Source organism: Rhinatrema bivittatum, unplaced genomic scaffold (genome assembly GCF_901001135.1).
Source record: "Rhinatrema bivittatum unplaced genomic scaffold, aRhiBiv1.1, whole genome shotgun sequence".
Taxonomy (NCBI): Eukaryota; Metazoa; Chordata; class Amphibia; order Gymnophiona; family Rhinatrematidae; genus Rhinatrema; species Rhinatrema bivittatum.
This window is the reverse complement of record NW_021820943.1, coordinates 49,665-68,966: the sequence shown is the minus strand read 5'-3', so window position 1 is coordinate 68,966 and position 19,302 is coordinate 49,665.

The following is a 19,302-nucleotide window of genomic DNA, read 5'->3' as shown; positions in this document are numbered from 1 at the left end:
AGGTAACTGTGTACCCCACTGTGTAATATATTTTTTTTTAAAACATTGATTTGCAAATAAAATTGTCCTTATTATTAATTATGTTGCAAACCGGATGGTGGACCCTTGATCTGGCCTGGTGGAATAGAGAGCTCCACTGAAGAAGGTAGGCCGGGAGGCAGAACCACAGCGGAAGGACAGATGGAGTCTTCACCCTGGAGATCCGAGATCCCCCAGGAGGAGCCTGTAGGGACCAGGACCGCTGGGACTTAGGTGATGGCAGCGAGACTAGCGGAGAAGATGGAACTTCACCCTGGAAGTCAAAGATCCCCCCAGGAGGAGCCCGTAGGGACCAGGACCGCTGGGACTTAGGAGATGGCAGTGAGACGAATAGAGAAGACGATCCGAAGGTCGAGGCAGGCAGCAGGCACGGAGAGTCGGAAGCAAGCCGGGGTCAGAAGCCAGAGTAACAAATCAGGGACTGGATCAAGATCCGGAGAAGCCGGCACAGGAACAGCAGGAGCGGAATCAGGAACAGCAAGAGCAGAATCAGGAACAGCAGGATCCAACGCAGGGACAACTGGAACGCAACTAGACACTCACCAGAGAGACCTCGTTGCAAGGCAGCTCCATGCAGGCAGACGCCAGCTTAAATACTTTGCTGGCGTCTGACGTTAGCTTGGGGGCTGTCCAGAACTTCCGGGTGCTGGACCTTTAAAATGACGTTCCTCGCGCGCGTGCCTCAGAGGGGGCGAAGTCAGCAGCGGGCCTCGGCGGCATCTCCCTCGTGGAGACGCCACTTCTATGCGGCCCAGAAGGCCCGAAATGCAGCGGTTCCCGGCGGAGCCTGAAGCGGGGAAAAGCAGGTAAGGACCCGGTCGCGCAACAGTACCTCCTCCCTTACGCCCCCTCTTCAAGGGGCCCGGTTTACTAGGATGAGCCAAGTGGAATTGCCGCAAGAGAGACTTGTCCAGGATGTTGCGAGCAGGCTCCCAGGTGTTGTCTTCAGCACCACATCCCTCCCAAGCCAGCAAGTACTCCCATCGATGGTTGAAGAAACGAACGTCAAGGACCTCTCAAACCTAGTATGTGGGTTCCTCAGCAGTAGGTGAGACTGCTTCATCCGGAGGACGTCGATGGAATCGAGAGAGGACTACCGGTTTAAGGAGGAAGACATGGAATACGTTGTGGATGCGTAGCGTGGTAGGCAGGCGTAAGCGATAGGATACCATCCCAATACATTCTGCCACTCGGAATGGTCCACAATACTTAGGTGCCAGCCTCCTAGAAGGCAGCCTGAGGTGGATATTCTTTGTGCTGAGCCAGACTCAAGCTCCTGGGAGAAATACGGGTGCTGACCGACAATGTTGGTTCTTATCTTTCTTCTTGGTTATGTATTCAGAGTGAACTGAATGGCTGAAGTCTTTTATAGGCAGCTATTCAACTTGCCCTCATAGTCCTCATAGCCAAACACGGATCCGTGTTTCGGACAGATGTCCTTCATCAGGGCATGGTCACTTCATTAATTCTAAAATTAAAGTTTTGAGCAAATACCATATTCCTCTAATCCCACAAAAGAAACTGGGAAAAACTACTTACTGCTTCAACTTCGTATAGCAAACATGGCATTCTGCAGGCTTAAATAGGATGGGGTTATACCAAAACTGACACTCACAGGAAAAGAAAATCTGTAAGCATCCGAGGAGCGCAATTGCCCCTGATGAAGCAATTAAAAAGTGCATCGCGTCGTGTTATAAGTGCCATAAAAGAATATTGCAGCAGTTCACGCGAACCCCCATATGAGTTAAGTTTTACTTCCATATAGTGAACACTTAGTAAAGCCTGACTTTTTACTTTCAAATTAAAAAAAAAAAATTAAAAACTTTGAATGAGACCAATGATTAAAAAACAGTAGCACAGCACAAAAGTGGTGGCGGTGACTTTTTGAATAAAGTGACAATGCATTAATGCCTCAGGGGGTCATTTACCAAGCAGATCGCATGCGATAAGAGACGTTTCGCACGTGAAAAGTCCCTTATCGCGTGCGATATCAAGATGGGGGCAGAGTCGGGGCGGCGTCAGCCCCGGAAGAGGAGGAGTTGGGGCGGCACCGGGGCTGACGCCACAAAGATTGCGCCGAAAGCAAAAGGTAAGCTTGTTTATCGCTGTCAGTTTCGCGCCGAATAACTACACCTTTTATGGTGTAGTTATTTGGTGCGACGCCGGCAGCGATCACACCACGGAGGCCGGCAGCGATCACACCATGGACGCCGGCAGCGACCACACCAGAATTCACCTAGGGGCAGATTTGAAAAGCCCTGCTCGCCGGCGCGCCTAGGTTGCATAGGCTGCCGGCGTGCGCAAAGCCTTGGGATGCACGTAAGTCCCGGGGCTTTGCTTGGGGGACGTGTCGGGGGCGTGTCAGGGGTGATGTGGCATTCGGGGGTGTTCCGGGGCAGGGCCGTGGGCATGGTGCCAGCCTGGGGGCGTTCCAGGGGCGTGGCTGAGTCATCCGAACCAGCCCCTGGGCTGGGGAATGGCGCGCCGGCAGCTTGCCGGCGCGCAAGTTACGCCTGCCTCAGGCAGGCGTAACTTTCTTAACAAAGTTAGGGGGGGGATTTAGTTAGGGCTGGGGGGTGGGTTAGGTAGGGAAAGGGAGGGGAAGGTGGGGGGGGGCGGGGGCCGGAAAAAAGTTCCCTCCGAGGCCGCTCCGATTTTGGAGCGGCCTCGGAGGGAACGGAGGCAGGCTGCTCAGCTCGGCGCATGCAGGTTGCACAATTGTGCACTCCCTGCGCAAGCTGACCCTGGATTTTATAACGTCTGCGCGCGGAAGCGCGCAGATGTTATAAAATCGGGCGTAGATTTGTTCGCGCCGGGTTGCGAACAACTTTAAAAATCTACCCCTACTATGGTTTGTTTGCACATGGAGCAATGTGTGGCTACACATCCAATGCAGTCCCTTTCAGCATGTATCAGTCTTTGATAGGCCCACCTGGACACACGCTGATAGGGAGCAGCTCCTCACTGACAACCAGCAGATGCAAGAGGATACACACATTGGGGTAGATTTTCAAAGGGTTGCGCGCATAAGATACGCACGCAACCCCCGAAAACCTACCCCTGCCTCCCCCTGCGCGCGCCGAGCCTATCTTGCATAGGCTCGGCGGCGCACGCAAGCCCCAGGACGCACGTAAGTCCCGGGGCTTGACAAAATGGGCGTTCCGGGGGCGGGGCCGTGGGCAGGGCGCCGGCCCGGGGGCATTCCAGGGGCGGGATCGAAGCCTCCGGAACAGCCACCAGGCCGGGGGATAGAAAGCCCAGAGGCAGGCGTAACTTCTTCAATAAAGGTCAGGTGGGGGGGTTTAGTTAGGGCTGGAGGCTGGGTTAGATAGGGGAAGGGAGGGGAAGGCGCGGGGGGGGGGGGGGGGGCGGATCTCCCCTCCCTTCCCTGCCTCCATTCCCTCCAAGGCCGCTCCGATTTCGGAGCGGCCTTGGAGGGAATGGAGGCAGGCTGCTCGGCTCGGCACGTGCAGTTTGCACAATTGTGCACCCCCCCCCCTGCGCTTGCTGACCCTGGATTTTATAACATGTGCACGCCCGTGCACGTTATAAAATCTGGCCCATTGTGTGAGTGTGTTACAGCTTTCAAATAAGAGCTCTGGTAGTGGCATCTCTCATTTTCAAATACTGGCCAATTTTAGAATTATATCCAGACTTTACACAATTACCCTTAGTGGCGTATAAATGATGGAAAAGCATCTGTGATTATTTGGTGCATTCCTTTTTGGACCCACTGGTTTCTTCTGTTGGTTCTATCCCTAAAGGGCATTGGATGTGTGGTTGCTGCTCCATGTGCAAACAAACTGTAACAGGTGAATTTTGGAGAGATACCACCTAGGGAAAGGTTTATGAGGCAAGGGAACACTCGGATTGTACAACAACGCATGTGGTTTATGTAACTGAATATCCGTGTTGGGAGACATCGGAACTGCATTGCCACTCCCTTAGTTTGACATTACATGGAGCATTCTCATCCTTTGCAGGAACTTAAATGGCAGGTGTTTGAAGGAGTGGAACAGAACCCGCGGGGAAGTAATGGGGATGCTTATTTGAATTTTTCATCTCAGTTCTGTTCCTCCTAAAGGGCTCAACAAAGAGATTGATTGGTATACCTTAGTTTGATGAACAAGTATTTGTATTAAGAGGATGGAGCTGTTTAGCCATGATAATGTTGTATCCTGCGGAAAGCTATTTGGTGTACGAGGTTGATGAAGTTGCTTTTTCCCAGTTTCTTTTGCAGTATTAGAGGAATAAGATATTTGTACAAAATTTTATTTTTAGATTTAATGAAGTGACAATGCCCTGATGAAAGACATCTGTCCGAAACATGGACCCGAGTAAGGCTATCAGTTCGTTTCAAATACTTAATCAAGAAGAAAAATAAGTACCAGCATTTGGAAGAGCTGGGGAATGTTTGTTTAATTGATAATAAGGACAATTTTATTTGCAAAACAATGTTTTAAAAATAAATATATTAGTCATTGGGGTACACAGTGACCTATGGTTATATATAACGTAGAGAGTATACATTTGGAAGAGCAATTTATCGATGATGCCTATTATGATGGTCACATTTAAATAGTATTTGTGACAATAGGGGGAATTAGAGTATTTTTTTCAAATTTTGATAAAATTGGTGATGTGTATACCTTTTGCCTATGCTTCCTTTCCACTATTCTGACACAAACTTTGAAAACAATGGCGGATAACAACTGCTAGACCCGACTAGTCTGCCCATTTTCCCTACATACTGCCATACCACAGACCCTACTTGAATTCTGCCATTATCCTCATATCCCTACCACTAAGGATCTTCTGTGCTTATTAAAATAGTTTTTTGAATTGTCATTCTCCCTAACCCCCATTGCCGCATTCATCTACACTCCCTTTCTATGAAGAAATATTTCCTTATGTTACTCCTAAGTCTTCCTTCCTCCAGCATCATATCATAATTCCTATTTAATGGAAGCCAGATGCTGGTGTATAAGCTTTCTCCCAGCTCCAGAGGTGACTTTAGCATTTTGGTTTGTTAATTCCAAAAACCGACCTTCTCCTTGCACCGTAGCAATGGTTCAAATCCTCGAGGGCTGGTAGTCACCACGCCTACTAGCCAGCCTAATGTAAGCAAACCCAGACCATGTGCGAACTGGAAAATAGCTAAGCCGGGGCTTTGCTGATTTTAACCCACATCCATATTAGAACTGGTTGCGTCAAACCAATGCATCCATCACATACAACCAACTGCTTCAGCACCATTAGTCTGACCTAGTGCAGTGTAAAAGGTTACATGCTACTTTCCTAAATAGTTTTTGTAACACACAAGTCCTGGAGTGCATTTTTTGTTGTTGCCATGCACCAGAACTTTTTGATTTGCAAAAGGAGGAGGGAAGAGTATCACTGTTTTTAACTGAGGAATTATATTTAAGAAATGCAGAGATGGAGGACGTCGTTAAAAAAAAAAAAAAGCAGTCAGTGTACTTTTAGCTTACTGATTGCCCAACAACATGTTAACCGCCGTTTGAAGGGCACTCCCTGTATTAAGCAAGGAGCCACCTTCAGAAAAAAAAAATAGTAACACAGTAATGATGGCAGAAAAGGTCCATCAAGTCTGTCCAGCAAGCTTCTTACGGTAGTATCTGCCGCACTGTGCAGGTTACCCCCCCCCCCCCCCCATGTTTCTCCTAAGGGTAGCAAATGCTGCTCCATGCACTTATCCGTAAGCCTTATGATAACCCATGAAAATTTACTGCTAGCAACATTTTTACTGGGCGATGAACCTTCTTGAAAATTCAGACAATGCTGCTTGACGTGATTTGCTTATGGACTTGGCCTTTGAAGCAATCCCTTTGAAGCAATCCCAATCCCTTTGAAGCAATCCCAAACTGTAAAATTCAGGGCCCGTCTTGCCTGTCATCTGAATCCAATTCCTCTTCCATCCCCACCACCGTCAAAGCAGACAGTGAAGTTGCAGTTGCGTTAAAAGCATCAAGGCTTATTGGTTAAGGGCAGTAATCCCATGCCTTCTGATAAGGGTAGTAACTGCTGCTCTGTGCAGGTTATCCCCATGCTTATCAGTTCCCCCGACCATAAAAGTCGAGGCCCTCGTTGATTGTTATCTGAATCCCAACTCCCCCTTTCCCCCTGCCGTTGAAGCAGAGAGAAATGTTGTAGTTGTGTCAAAAGCATCAAGGCTTATTGGTTAAGGGTAGCAACCGCCACACCTGCAAATTACCCCCATGCACCCTTTGCTTTATTTCCATCTTCCAGCCTTTAGGGATCCACAGTGTTTATCCCATGCCCAATCTGCAGAGTACGGAAAACCTTGTTTGCATCTCTGGGATCAGGATTCTTCCAGAGGGTGGGGAGGAGGGGCTGCTAAAAGCTGGAAGACCCAAGGGAAACAGTCACACAGGTTCTCGATCGCCCCAAATAAATCTCTACACAGGAAAGTGCTTCCAAAAAACAAAAGTGTACTGAAAAATAGTAAAAATGTAATAAGTACCAAACATCATCTTCACAGAAACTACAGTGGCTCAAAAAAATGCAGTCTTGAAAAATACCCAATACAGAACAGCAATGTAGATTCCAGTTATCCTAGGGGCCTCTCATTCCTTCAGAACTTTTCCCAGAATCAAGTAAGCTCCTCTGTGAATTGATTTTTCTCAGTTTTAAATGGTGGAACCAAAAATGGATAGATAGGTATTAGAGAGTAAGCACAGTGAAATATACAATGCAGGATTGATACATAGAGAGGGGAATGTATGGGCATTCATACAGCAGGGGCCCATTGCAAGGGCAGTATTAACATGCGCACTTTAGGAATATATTTTTAAAAAGAGAAACTACCTGCGTTCCTCGTTATAAATGAGTGAGTGCAAAGTCTGTGTATTAAAAATCATCATTTATGTTTCTCTATCCTTATGTCTCTTTCTTGCTTGTACTATGTGTTAGGATTAGTTAGTGTGTGGGCCCTGGGCCGAGGTGAGAGATGGCATCGCCCACAGGGAGGAGCCCCATGAACCTCACCGTCGGGAGGCGAGGTCTCAGTGATGTCAGACACAGTATCAGTCTAGAGGCTTTATTAAAGAAAAAGAGTGACACAACCCGCGGAGCGAGAAGTGCCGGAGAGGAGGTCTTACAGACCCAGAGACACAGGGTACTTGGATAGGTGAATACCCCCAAGTGGATACCTCCGTAGAGTAGATGATGACCTGCTGAGCGAGGTACACTGATGATGTCTTCAGCAGAGATGGTAGTGGCCCGCAGAGTAGGGTACACCGAAGAAGGTCCTCAGCTGAGTCGGTAGTGGTCCACAGAGCGGGGTACATCGATGAAGTCCTTGGTAGAGATGGTAATGTCCCGCGGAACGGGGTACTCACGGTGAAGGTCATCAGTAGAGATGATAGTGATCCGCAGAGCAGGAAGCATCAGTGAGGACCTCAGTAGAGGACCTCAGTAGAGATGGTAGTGGTCTGCAAAGCGGGGTACACCAGAAGAATCCTCGGGAGAACAGGAAGTAGTCCGCGGAGTGGGATACTCACGGAAAGAGTAGCAAAGGTTCCAGGGAAGCCCCGGGGAATGGGGCAGGCAGAAGTCCCAAGCGATAGGCCCTCCGAGGAGCAGATAGTCAAGATGAGGAGAGGGCCCCCGAGGAGCGGGTACCCAAGGCATCTATGCCTGGAAGCAGGAACTGGAACGCAGGTCCTCTGAGAGCGAGGTGGATTTAGCAAGAAGAGTTCTCTTTGCCAAGTCGTCGGTAGGCAGGGCCAGCTGGCTTAAATGTCCTGGAGGCATGACGTCATCCAGAGGGGATGCCCCCGAGGTTCCCGCCATGACGGCTTTAAGACTGGCCAATGCGTGCATGAGCCTAAGGACGTCCGACGGCAAGATGGCGGTCGGCGGCGTCCATGCTGCCGCAGGAGGCCTGGGAGTGGTAGGCAAGCCGTCGGCAGCTGACAGAGACTGCCAGTATACCCCACGGAGTCAGGGAAGTAAAGAAAGAGGTGAGCAAGAGTGGTCGCACCCGTCTGCGACCGATGGGTGAAACAGTTTTAGGGCCTCTCCCCTGGGGTTTCAGCTTACTTGGATGTGAAGTATGGAAGTTTTTGATCAACTCCTTGTCAAGAACTTTCACAGCAGGTTCCCAGCTATTTTCTTCGGGACCAAATCCTTCCCATGAGATCAGACATTCCCAATGCTTCCCGCGCTTCCTTACGTCCAAGATGTCCCCAACCTGATATGTGATATCTTCCTCTGAAGCTAGCGGTTGGGGTTCTGGAGCTTTCTTGGAGAATTCACAAAGGAAAAGCGGTTTTAACAGTGAGATGTGGAAGGCGTTATGAATTTTGAGCGAAGTGGGTAGACGAAGGCTGTAAGTGACCGGGCCCAGCCGGCGGAGTACGGGAAAGGGCCCGATGTTTCTGGGAGCAAAGTGAGCTGAAGGTAACTTTAGGCGAATAAAGCGGGTGCTGAGCCACACCTTGTCTCCGCGGTTCAACTGAGGAGCTGCCCGATGATGGGCAACGTAGAACTTCTTTGATTTTACGGTGGCTTGTTGCAGAAGCTGTTTGGTATGTTCCCAGAGTTGATGCAGTTCTTGAGCAGAGGCTTGCACTGCTGGAGAAGGTACAGACAAAGGTATTGGAAGAGGAGGCAGAGGCTGGCGTCCGTACACTACTTGAAAGGGCAATGACTCAGTAGACGCAGACTGATGGGAGTTCAAGGCAAACTTGGCCCATGGCAATAAGTCGGACCAGTCGTTCTGCTGAGAGTTTACATACGCCCAAAGAAACTGCTTCAGGGTGTGATTAGTCCTGTCTGTCCATTGGCCTGAGGGTGACAGGCCGATGTAAGGTCCAGGGCGATGTCAAATTTTTTACAAAGCGACCTCCAGAATTTAGACGTGAATTGGACACCCCTATCCAAGAGGATGTGTCTCGGGAGTTCATGAAGATGAAAGATGTGGCGAATGAATAGTTTGGCTAGCTCCAAACTATTCATTCGCCACATTCATTCGGGGCAGAAGGAAGGCTGGGTAGGGCTACAAAATGAGCCATCTTCGAAAAGTGATCCACGGTGACCCAAATGGTGTTGTTGCCACTGGAAGGGGGTATGTCCACAATAAAATCTGTGGAGATGTGTGTTCATGGCTCAGTAGGTGCTGGAAGTGGTTGCAGGAGGCCCCAGGGATGGCCTGCCGGTGGCTTTTGACGGGCACAAGTGGGACATGATTCCACATATGCTTGAGTGTCCTTCTTCATGGTTGGCCACCAGTAGAACCTCTGGAGTATCACAAGTGTTCTGGCTTGTCCGGGATGACCAGCGAGTAAGGAATCATGCGCCCAGTGGAGGATCTTCCTACAAAGAGGACGGGAACCACCATCTTCCCAGAAGGCACTGTATGTGTGGCAGTGAGGAGTACTTTAATCAGGTCGATTATGTGCTGAAGGACATCATCAACAGTGAACAAGCGAGAGAAGGCATCTGCTCGGACGTTCTTATCAGCAGGTCAATATCGAAGTAGGAAATTAAATCGTGTACAAAAAAAGAGACCAGCGGGCCTGTCTGTGGTTAAGGCGTTGAGCGTGGTGTAGATACTCGAGGTTTTTGTGATCAGTGTACACTGTTATTTGGTGTTGTGCCCCCTCGAGCCAGGGGCGCCACTCTTCAAAGGCTAATTTGATCGCCAGTAATTCTTTGTCCCCGATTCCGTAATTACGCTCAGCCGGAGAGAAGCGACGGGAGAAGAATGAGCATGGGTGCAGGGTGTGATTAGTAGAATGCTGGCTGAGTACTGCACCAACACCGACGTCAGAGGCGATGAAGGATCATCGTGGGTCAGGATGATGCAGGCATGGCTCCCGTAGGAATGCCTCCTTAAGTTTCCGGAAGACGGACATGGCCTTGGGTGACCACTGGGAAGCAAAACCTCATCCTAGGCAGCAGCAGCAAATGGTGAGGATGCTCAATAGACAAATGACCTTCTGTGGATGGATTTGGAAGTCCATGGTCTTTCTCCTCCCCTTCACCGCATCACCACCACCAAATAATTTAAAAAACAATAAAATTTGTGTATTTGGAGGACTGGCCCAGTAGACCACTGGCAGCGGAGGACCTGGGGTGGATTCCTGGGACAAGTCTCTGCTCCTCAGGCGGGGGCCGGTGCTTCGGATGAGATGGAAGCAGAGTTCACGGTCCCCAGGAGAGGGAAGTCTCAGCCATCGCTCTTCCGCCACAGATAGGAATCAGATTCAGGGTGCACGTTTACGTCTTCTGGAAGGCACCGCAGTATATGGCGCCCGGCCAAGGGCTGGTGCCGCCATGCCTGGAGGGGACGCGAGATAGTAGCAAAACGCCCGGCTCATTTTGCCATAACCCAACTTCAAGGCTCCTCCCAATTCAGCTGGAGGAGCAGTGGAGAAGGAGGGATGACTAGCGAGCCAAAATGTAAATGAAAAAAATAAATACATATATTTGTAATGATAAAACTTGCTCAATAAGAGCTCTACCAGTTAAGAAAGAATTATCAAATGAGTTTAAATCGATTTTAACACTATGAGGGTCATTTTCAATCATGTCAAAAATGCACCAAAAGTTGCACCTGTATTTTTATAAACTTTGCAGCAGGAGCTATGCAATTTATAAAATAACCACATCCCTCCACCCCAAAAGCTCGCAGGCATATTTCAGTACACGCGTATTATTTTAATGAAGGGATCCATATGGTTTATACACACATATATTTTATGTTTCAAATAACTGTAAGGTGCACATAATAACGCTTGGTTTATGCACAGGGGGCAGGTCATTTATGAAGTCGTCGGATGTACGCGTATATCTCGCTCACAAAAATACTTAACTTGTGCATGCACTTCCAAGCAGCAGGTCGCTGAGACCCAGGCCTCCACCGATGTACTCACGTCCTATAAGCAATATAGGGGTATAAGTAGCCGGGAGGAGACTGCCAGCTCCCCCTCCCCTCTCTGGAGGATACTGGCCGTGCTACGGAAACCGACCGCTTATCATCTTATATGCAGGCCGAAAAGCCTAGGAAAGGACACCTGTTAGTTTCAGAATCAGGCGGCTTTATTTGTCAGACATTCCAGGCTTAGCAGTTAGAATAAGATAAACACAGGCCTCTAACTTAACTTAGCACAGCACAGGTTTCTACTGAATAAAGCTCTGCATAATTAGTAAACATAAACATATCAGAGGCTTAAATTTGCTTTGGGGATGTTAATGAATGTAATTAGCTAACTATTCCCCATGACTGTAGAAGATTACCATCATTTCTCCCCCTTACTGAGGTCCAGTTTGCAGATCCATGGGGTCACAGATCCTCTGTGACTCACAGAGGACATCCCTGGAGTGGCTGCACGGGTTGAAGTCTTTGTTGTCCCGGCCGCAATGCAGCAAGCAGGACCTACTCTTACGTGGGGAGACCTCGGGCAGGTTGAAGCGGGTCTGCTGGCTCTAGGGAGGGGCAGGCAGAAATTACTCAGGCGTCATCTTCAGGTATTACTAAAGGCTCTCTCCGCTGGCCGCCACCCCCTCTCTCCTGCTGCTTTTAACAGCCCAGACATGCCTATGTAAACAGCTCATGCATAGTCAAACAGCGGGACAGATGGGATCCTTGCTTCATTTCAGAATGCTGGTCCCACTTCTCCATCATAGGGGGGGGGGGGGGGGCTCTGCTTCTGCCGTGTGGCAACTCCAGACCAGGGTCAGACCTTGGTCCTACAGCTGGTCTGGTCACGGACCACCCTGTCCTACATCCGCGGGAGCAGAACCAGCGCAGGAAAGGAAGAATGCTGCACAAAGCAGTCCAAGGTAATAACTGAACACCGGCAGTCTGAAGCGAAGTACTGCACACCGGCAGTCATAAGAACATAAGAAATTGCCATGCTGGGTCAGACCAAGGGTCCATCAAGCCCAGCATCCTGTTTCCAACAGAGGCCAAAACCAGGCCACAAGAACCTGGCAATTACCCAAACACTAAGAAGATCCCATGCTACTGATGCAATTAATAGCAGTGGCTATTCCCTAAATAAAATTGATTAATAGCTATTAATGGACTTCTCCTCTAAGAACTTATCCAAACCTTTTTTGAACCCGGCTACACTAACCACATCCTCTGGCAACAAATTCCAGAGCTTTATTGTGCGTTGAGTGAAAAATAATTTTCTCCGATTAGTCTTAAATGTGCTACTTGCTAACTTCATGGAATGCCCCCTAGTCCTTCTATTATTTGAAAGTGAAAATAACCGAGTCACATCTTCTCGTTCAAGACCTCTCATGATCTTAAAGACCTCTATCATATCCCCCCTCAGGCGTCTCTTCTCCAAGCTGAACAGCCCTAATCTCTTCAGCCTATCCTCATAGGGAAGCTGTTCCATCCCCTTTATCATTTATCTGAAGCAGGGTTGGAACATCAGGGTCAGGAACAAACCTCAAGGAACATCAGGAGACATCAGGAACGTGCAAGACACCGGACACCAAGTTGACGCAAACAACGAAGGCCTGACGGAGCGCTGGAAGAGGAGTAACTCCAATGCAAGGCAAAGCATGAGTGCTGGAGCAAAGCTTTTTGGGAAGGACATAAAAGGATGGTATACATGGAAATTCAGTCTGTAAAAAATAGTGTGTCGCACTATAATCTATCTAAGGCTGAGAGGGTTGCTATCACGTCTTTAGCTAATGATATGTCTATTGTAATTAAGCCTGCAAAGGGGGTGGGGTGGTGGTTTTAGACCGTCAATTTTACGTGAATGAGGTCCAACGACAACTCCAGGACCTGGATTGCTATTTACCTTTAGCCACTGATCCGACGGCTCACTTACAGACCTTGATTGAAGATGTAGTGCAACAAGCTCTTGAATCACATCAGATCACACCACGTGAAGATGATTTTTTACAGACTGAATTTCCATGTATACCATCCTTTTATGTCCTTCCCAAAATACATAAATCATTTCAGAACCCCCCAGGTCATCCGATAGTCTCCGGGATAGGCTCAGTTTTAGAACCGTTGTCACAGTTTGTGGACCTGTTTATTCAACCTTTTGTTCCCTTGAGTAAGTCCTACATTAGGGATTCTAGTCACTTGATCACATTGTTACAGGATATATCTGCCGTTCCGGAAGGCTGTTTTTTGATTAATTAGACGTGGTTTCTCTGTATTCAAATATCCCTCAGAATGAGGCACTTACTGTGATTGAGGATACTTTGAACCTCCGTACTGTCCCCACTCGGGTTTCCACCACTTTTTTGCTTACCCTTACATAGATTGCATTAACGAAGAATTATTTTCAATTTGACGCTTCTTTTTTTCAACAAATTAAAGGTACTGCGATGGGGGCCACCATGGCCCCCAGTCTGGCAAATCTTTATGTAAATTGGTTTGAGGAATTGTTTGTGTACCCGTCATCATGGTCTCCATTTATTTTTCTATGGAAGCGATATATCGACGACATTCTGTTGATTTGGACAGGTACTGATGTCCAGTTTTACTGTTTTCTAGATTGGTTGAATGATTGTAATACTAACTTACAGTTTAATAGCCAGATTAGTCCAGATACTATATCTTTTTTGGACATTACTATTACCATCTCCTCAGGCCAGATTGTCACCTCTATCTTTAGGAAACCCACAGACCGTAATACCTTTTTGAAATTTGACAGTCACCATCCCTTACATCTGAGAAGGGATATACCTACTGGTCAACTATTACACCTTCAATGGCTCTGTTCTTCATGAACAGAGTTTGTTGATCAAGCTAAGCAGATGATCTCATGGTTTCAAGAGAGGGGGGGTAACCTCAGAAAAATCTACGTAAAGCTTTTAAATGTGCACTTTTCGTAAACGAGATCTATTATTTTTACCACAGTCCCGGTCCTCGGATGGGTATATCACTTGTGTATTACCTTTTTCCACACATACTTACGACCTTACAAGTATTATTAAGCATCATTGGCATGTTTTGGCACTACAGAGCTGTTTCAATTTACCCCTAAGATTTTCTTTTAGAAGAGGTGGCAACTTGAGGGACATGTTGGTACACTCACAGTTTGCTAGTGAGGCATCTCCTAATGCTGTAAGTACTGGTTTCACTCCGTGCGGACATTGCTCAGTCTGCCCCCATACCATTTCTGGTAATACTTTTGTATACCCTGTCACTCAACAAACATATGATTTAAGATGCACAGCTACGTGCTCTTCACGGGGGGTGGTATACGTGGTGGTGTGCCCCTGCCCTAAACTTTATGTGGGTAAGACTATAAGATCTATCCGTACCAGGATTATTGAGCACCGATCGAATATACACACCAATCGTGAAATGGCCCCACTTGTATCCCACTGGTCCACCTACTCTCATTCTGAATCAGACATAAAGTTTTTCATTATTGACATAGTTTCTCCCCCGACACGAGGAGGCAACTTTGCAGAAATGTTGACACGTAGAGAACAGAAGTGGATCTTTCGTTTGAATTGTTTAACCCCTAGGGGTCTAAACAATGAAATCGAATGGTTCCGCTTCCTTTGACTATCAGCAGACTATCTTGATGAGTTTGACGTCACTGTTGTTACTGTTCCGTGATTGGTTTTTCACCCCTTTAAATGTTTGGTTCTGTAAGCAATACTTGCTCTCCTTCTGATCTCAAATTGGACCTGAGTTAAGGTATGTGTCCTGGCTATTACAGTTTGATATTTGCCCATATTCAGTCCTTGATGTGCTAATGTATAAATTTTATTTTCTTGTAGTGGTTGAAATCATACACTGTTCTCAGTCCCTCCCGATGCAGCTTACAGCGAAACAGGGTCCGGGTGGGGGGACCTGGTTGAAAACCACTGTACTGCATTCATGACTTTTGGAGTAGCCGTTTTGAAAAATATATATTAAACTACAGAATTGTGTTCCAATTTAAAAGTGTTTGGACTGTTCAATATTTTCTGCTCTCTACTTTCATGTGTGGCTAAGAACACATAGCTCAGCCATGAATTGCTTCTCCAGGTCAAAGTTCATCACCTCTGTATCCCTTGGCTGGAATACGGGTCTGTGTCCATACTGTGATCAGAATTCCTATTTTGCTGCATTCACTGGGCCCTCTGGGTTCTCCTACAGTCCTCCACCAGTTCACCCACACTCTCTATCACGTTCTCTGGAACTGCCACCCAGAAGCAATGGGCAAAAGAAAAGTCGGTTTGATACCCCTGACTTGATTAGCAAGTGCAAAAACATGTGCGTATGATAAGCCCAGGGTGGGTGTCTCACACCCCCTAGGAGGCTGTGGCACTTGAGAAGAGATAAGGGATATTTCTGGTCAGCTGGGAGTGACAGGAGATCCTATGTCCTTCAACAGTTGTTCAAGGCTTGTTGTTTGCAAATGTGAAATGTTGTTTTTACGCAATGGTAACATGTCTCACCTCTGTACCAGTTGAGGTTACTTAAATAAAAAGTTTAAGAAAAAAAATAAGTAAATGTGTGCATACTTCCTAAGTGTACCCTCGGCTCCCATGGAGAATACCCTTCAAACACCCTCATGGTACACGCATGTGTGGCAACGACAGTCCACATGCCCTCCCACCCTCTGAAAATTCACTTACGGCACAGAGAGGCTAAATACGCCCATGTAACCCCCCCAACTCCTGGTAATTAGGCCTGTTGTGGACTTAGGATCATTATAAGGAAAAATTGCTGTAAAATTTGTCCTGTGTCACTTGGGAACAGTGCAGTTTCTTTTGGAGTTGGGGAACCAGTTTCCGGGCCGTCTATTCCACCCACTACTTTGTAATAACTTTACACACCAAGCAATCTTTCATCACCTAACAGAGGTCCAAGTGGAATGCGCAGGCCCTGTGTTCCCCTTGGATGTGCTGTGAACGTCCCCTCCTTTGAGGAAATAAACTGAAAGAATATACTGTAGATTGGCGCAGCTATACCGAATGAATACAATGCACCTAGAAAGAGCAGAAACGTAATGCAACCCTTTTCTTGGGATGGCTGTGCTTTCCCAAGGGCACACAAACTAATTTTCTATTTCTGGGGTCACTCCGGCCTGCGCTTCTCCCATCACTCTTTGTCCCAAGGGGCGGCTCCTTTCTGCGGGGGGGGGGGGGGGGAAAGCTTAAGATTATGGCCCAAGCGTTTCCGGCTCCTTCTTCCCTCTGTGACTGTAACGCCGTCCCTGGGACAAACGGACAGGTTTTTCAAAATAAAATGTATTTAATTCTTTTCAAGTTAAATCAATGTCCAGTCACTCCAGGCGGGCAAGATTACAGCTGTGCTGCTTACAGATGTTTCCCTCTCAGATCCCTGGGATTTGGAATACCACTTCTTCGTTCCGTGAATAAACTATCCCAGATGTTCATGGAAATCCTGCGGGTGATGGGAGCCCCTCAGCCACGGAAAAATCCTACCCGAGTCCAAACTGCTCGGTCTCTCGTATCCAGCCTGTGTCCTGGTCCCCTTTGGGGGTGTGGGGGCATCTTGGTCCTTCTTTCTGAATGTCAGTGGTCTGATGAGAATGGGGAAACTGGCTGTCCCAGTCCTGTTTCCCAGTGAGGAGGGGTGGATCAAAAAAAAAACAACCCTCCCCACAAACAAAACGGGAATACCTTCTTAATTTAAAAAAAAAATCTCTCTGTGGCTGATGTTATACTGTCACCGGGCCTTGCCTCATCTAGGGAGCAGAAAAAGGCGCACAGGTCTCCAGTTCTTGTCCTTTGGGTCTCGGGGCGGGGGTTTGCCTTCTCCAAAAGAGTTCAAGGTTTAAACAACAGTCCCAATCTCAAAAACAGGATAAGTTCTAGCCCAACAAAAATCCCACGCTGGGTGGCACCGACACTGGTGCTTGCCTCTCCCCCCCCCCCCCCCCCAGGGAGCAGAGAGGCTCACAGGCCCCTGGTCCCGGGATAGGGTGTGCCCCTTCTCCAAGAAAGCCAAGGTTTTTCCCCAGAACGAATATCCAAAAGGAATCCGGCAAAAAAAAAAACTATCTCGTCTCCAAAAACAAGGCAGGTCCTCTCAGTCAGGGAAGTGCACTGAGGGGGACCTCCTCTTAAAAAAAAAAAAAAAAGATCCTTAAATTGGGCTAGGAGCCCAACTTAGAAGGGGAACAGAAAGGAGCTCCTTGTCTCTCCAAGGGCTAATTAAAAATGACCTCACGGATCACCTCACTAAGAACCCTGAGACAACCAATCACAGCCCTCCAGGTTGGGAGGGGCGGAAAAAGAATGGAAGTCTCACTGATAAAGGATCTAGTGCCATCTGGTGGTGGACCAGGGGAGTCTTCCACATACTGAATATGTAAACCAATTAGGGTTAAGAGCTCTGTTTGTGAAAGTCTTTGTGGTAAAATAAAAATAAAAAATGTATTAAATTAAGTTCCAAAAATATTATAATTGCAGTTCAAGTACAAAAAAACCCAAAAATGATAGATCTCTAGACGATGCACTTTTCTTTTGGACAACTCCCAGTTCTAATTCAGGTTATGTGATGTAAAAGTTGATACTTTTATTCTTTAGGAAAATTAACACACAGGATTCTGTGGGGAAACACACAGCCCACAGTTTTCTAGTCTTCGGAGACTTGAACTCTGGCAATTCCTTGTTCAAAAGACTATTCTGGGAGGTAGAGGGAGTCTGCCTACCTGGGATCATGAACAGCATTTTCCTTTCACTAATTTGCAGCAGGACTGTGTTTGGACTTCCGGGGGGTAGCTAGCACTGCCCCGACGGTACCAGCAGCCAACCACTAACTGCCACGTCGTAAGGAGGAGCCGGAAGAGGTGGTTAAAGGGGCTCTCCTACGGTGTTTTCTTCGAGGTAGAGGGAGTCTGCCTACCTGGGATCGTGAACAGCATTTTCCTTTCACTAATTTGCAGCAGGACTGTGTTTGGACTTCCGGGGGTAGCTAGCACTGCCCCGACGGTACCAGCAGCCAACCACTAACTGCCACGTCGTAAGGAGGAGCCGGAAGAGGTGGTTAAAGGGGCTCTCCTACGGTGTTTTCTTCGAGGTAGAGGGAGTCTGCCTACCTGGGATCGTGAACAGCATTTTCCTTTCACTAATTTGCAGCAGGACTGTGTTTGGACTTCCGGGGGTAGCTAGCACTGCCCCGACGGTACCAGCAGCCAACCACTAACTGCCACGTCGTAAGGAGGAGCCGGAAGAGGTGGTTAAGGGGCTCTCCTACGGCGTTTTCTTCGAGGTAGAGGGAGTCTGCCTACCTGGGATCATGAACAGCATTTTCCTTTCACTAATTTGCAGCAGGACTGTGTTTGGACTTCCGGGGGTAGCTAGCACTGCCCCGACGGTACCAGCAGCCAACCACTAACTGCCACGTCGTAAGGAGGAGCCGGAAGAGGTGGTTAAAGGGGCTCTCCTACGGCGTTTTCTTCGAGGTAGAGGGAGTCTGCCTACCTGGGATCGTGAACAGCATTTTCCTTTCACTAATTTGCAGCAGGACTGTGTTTGGACTTCCGGGGGTAGCTAGCACTGCCCCGACGGTACCAGCAGCCAACCACTAACTGCCACGTCGTAAGGAGGAGCCGGAAGAGGTGGTTAAAGGGGCTCTCCTACGGCGTTTTCTTCGAGGTAGAGGGAGTCTGCCTACCTGGGATCGTGAACAGCATTTTCCTTTCACTAATTTGCAGCAGGACTGTGTTTGGACTTCCGGGGGTAGCTAGCACTGCCCCGACGGTACCAGCAGCCAACCACTAACTGCCACGTCGTAAGGAGGAGCCGGAAGAGGTGGTTAAAGGGGCTCTCCTACGGCGCGTAGCTGCCGTTGGTGCGCTGCCGAAGCCGCGCGCCAAAGGCGCGCGCGGCTTTGACTGGCTTCAACCGGTTCGACTGGTTTGATGGTGGACTCTCGTGAAATCTCTGAAAAACAACTCCAGGTAGGCTGTAAATACTCTCAATACCCCCCAGGAGATAGTATTATATACTGTAGGATAACCGCTTGACACTTCTGGTCAAAAGCATTTTCCAGTTTTGAATATATATTTGAATGAAGGATGCTGCACACCAAGAGAAAGGCAAGAATTAGGCCTGCTCTGGGTGCCTCACCCGAAATGATTCAGAAGACAGTGTCAGAGTGGTTAACACCTTCCCAAAATAACCCCGTGGAGGGAGCCGCTCTAGTTGAGGTTTTGGAGCAAAAACTGCAACTTATGGCTGAAGACATCTCATTAAGCCCCGGGGCGCCTGAAATACCATCTCCGCCTGGTAACAGAGGGGAATTTCCCCAGGAGTTACCACGAA